The sequence below is a fragment of the Canis lupus genome, chromosome 8 (genome assembly GCF_011100685.1).
Source record: "Canis lupus familiaris isolate Mischka breed German Shepherd chromosome 8, alternate assembly UU_Cfam_GSD_1.0, whole genome shotgun sequence".
NCBI lineage: Eukaryota > Metazoa > Chordata > Mammalia > Carnivora > Canidae > Canis > Canis lupus.
Window position 1 is genome coordinate 32,131,997 of NC_049229.1, and position 3,057 is coordinate 32,135,053.

Sequence of the window (3,057 nt, forward strand, 5' to 3'; positions counted from 1 at the left end):
ATGCCTACCCTAAAAAAGACATAGAATCTTAAATGAGCAACCTAATTCTACACCCCCAGGAACTAAAAAACAAAGAACAAAGTCAGAGGAAGGCAATAAAGATTAGAGCAGAAATAAACAAAAAAGAAAATAGAAAAATCAACAAAACTGAGAGTTGGTGTTTTGAAAACATCAATGAAATTAACAAGTTTTTAGCTAGACTAGCTAAGAAAAAAAAGAGAAAGACTCAAATAAATTAGAAATAAAAAAAGAGGCTCTTCCCCTGAGTGGCCTGAGGTGGTCTGAAAATGGTTCGCTACTCGCCGGACTCAGAAAACCCTACAAAATCATGAAAATCGAGAGTTTCAAACTTTCATGTTCACTTTAAGAACATATGTGAAACTGCCCAGGCCATCAAGGGTATGCATATCCAAAAAACCACCAAGTATCTGAAAGATGTCACTTTGCAGAAGTGGTGTGTGCCATTCCATCGCTACAGTGATAGGGCGATAGGGTTGGTAGGTGTGCTCAGGCTAAACAATGGGGCTGGACACAGGGTCGGTGGCCCAAGAAGAGTGCTGAATTTTTACTGCACATGCTTAAAAATGCAGAGAATAATGGTGAACTTAAGGGTTTAGTTGTAGATTCTCTGGTCATTGAGCACATCCAGGTGAACAAGGCCCCCAAGATGCGATGTAGAACTTACAGGGCTCATGGCCGGATCCACCCACACATGAGCTCTCCCTGACACATCGAGATGATTCTTACTGAAAAAGAGCAGATTGTTCCTAAACCAGAAGAGGAGGTTGCATAGAAGAAAAAGATATCCCAGAAGAAACAGAAGAAACAAAAACTTATGGCCCGGGAATAAATTCTGCAGAGCATAAATGCAAATAAAAAATAAATGAATAAAATAAAAGAGACATTATTATCACTTCTTCAGAAATAAAAAGGATTATGAGAGTACTAAGAATAATGGTATATCAACAAACAGGATAACCTAAAAGCAATGGACAAATTTCTAGAAACAAGTAACTTACCAAGATTGAATTGTGAAGAAATAGAAAATCTGAATGGACCAAAACTACTATGGAGGTTGAATTAATAATCAAAACCCTCCAACAAAGCAAATTCTAGGAAGATGGCTTCACTGGTAGATTCCACTAAACATTTAAAGAATTAAAGCCAATTCTTCTCAAACTCTTCCAAAAAAAAAAAAAAAAATGAACAAAAGGAAGCATCATTATCTTGATTCCAAACTCATTTTATGAAACCAGATACTAAAGCTAGAAAAAGACACTATTAGAGAACTACAGGCCAATGTCCCAGATGAATATAGATGAAGAAATACTCAACAAAATACTAGCAAACTGAACTCAACAGCACATTAAAAGGATTACGCACCATGACCAGGTGAGATCTATTCCTAGGATACAAGGATCATTCAATACCAGATTAGCAAAACAAAGGATAAAAATCTCATGATACCCTCATGAAGAAAAAGCATCTGACACCCTTTCTTGATTAAAAAAAAAAGCCAGAAATGAAAAGAAAATAACTCAATGTAAGAAAGATCATGTATGAAAAGTTTACAGCTAACATCATGGTGAAAAATGGAAAGTTTTCCTCTAAGATCAGGAACAAGACAAGGATGCCCACTTTTGCCACTCCTATTCAACATAGTACTGCAAATTCTGGCCAGAACAATTAGGCAAGAAAAAGAAATAAAAGGCAACCAAGTTGGAAAAGAAGTAAAATTATCTCTGCTCATGGGTGACATGACCATATATGTTGACACACATAAAAATTCTACCAAAAGAGCTGTTAGAAGAAATAAAAGAATTCAGTAAAGTTGTAGGATATAAAATCAGTATGCCAAAATTAGGTGTGTTTCTATGCACCAACAATGAGCTATCTGAAAAGGATGCTGAGGAAACTGCCATTTACAGTAGCAATCAGAAAGAATAAAATACTTAGGAATAAACATAACCAAGGAGACAAGAGTTTTACACTGAAAACTAGAAAACATTGGTGAAAGAAAGGAGAGAAGGCACAAATACAGGGAAAGACATCCCCGGTTCATGAATTAGAAGACTTAATATTGTTAAAATGTCCATACTACACAAAACAATCTATAGATTTAATGCAATCTATCAAAATCCCAATGGTATTTTTTTTATAGAATAGAAGAAACAGTTTTAAAATTCATATGGAGGGCAGCCTGGGTGGCTCAGTGGTTTAGCACCGCCTTCAGCACGGGGCGTGATCCTGGAGTCCCGGGATTGAGTCCCATGTCGGGCTACCTGCGTGGAGCCTGCTTCTCCCTCTGCCTATGTCTCTGTCTCTGTCTCTGTCTCTCTCTCTTTGTGTGTGTTTCTCATGAATAAAGAAATAAAATCTTTAAAAAAATAAAATAAAATAAAATTCATATGGAACCATAAAGAACCCCACCCCCAAATAGCCAAAACAATCTTGAACAAGCTGTTGGTCTCATACTTCCTGATTTCAAAACATATTAGAAAGCTACAGTAATCAAGACAGTATGCCACCGGCATAAAGATAGACGTATAGACCAATGGAACAGGTTCCAGAAACAAACTTACACAAATATGGCCAACTGATCTTTGACAAAGGTGCTAGAAATACACAATGGTAAAGGATGGCCTCTTCAATCAGTGGTGCTGGGAAAACTGGATATCAACATGAAAAAGAATGAAATTGGACCCTTGTCTTACATCATACAAAAAAATCAACTAAAAATGGATCAGAGACTTGAACATAAGACCTGAAACTGTAAAAACACTAGAAGAAAACAAAGGGGAAATGTTTTATGATATTGGTCTTGGCAATGATTTCTTGGATTTGACACCAAAAAGCACCAGCAACAAAAGCAAAAATAGACAGATGGGATTGCATCAAACTAAAAAGCTGTTGCCCAGCAAAGGAAGTAACGCTATAAAAAGGCAACCTATAGAATGGGAGAAAATATTTGAGAAGGAGTTAATATCTGAAAAGCATAAAAAACTCCTATAACTCAATAGCAAAAAAAAAAAAAAAAAAAAAGGAAAGAAATAACCC

General features: G+C 36.2%; 1 pseudogene; it reads left to right on the plus strand.

Annotated features, from left to right (window-relative positions):
- The first annotated feature begins 284 nt into the window (after positions 1-284).
- Positions 285-850, plus strand: LOC100687828 (annotated as a pseudogene).
- Positions 851-3,057: the final 2,207 nt, after the last annotated feature.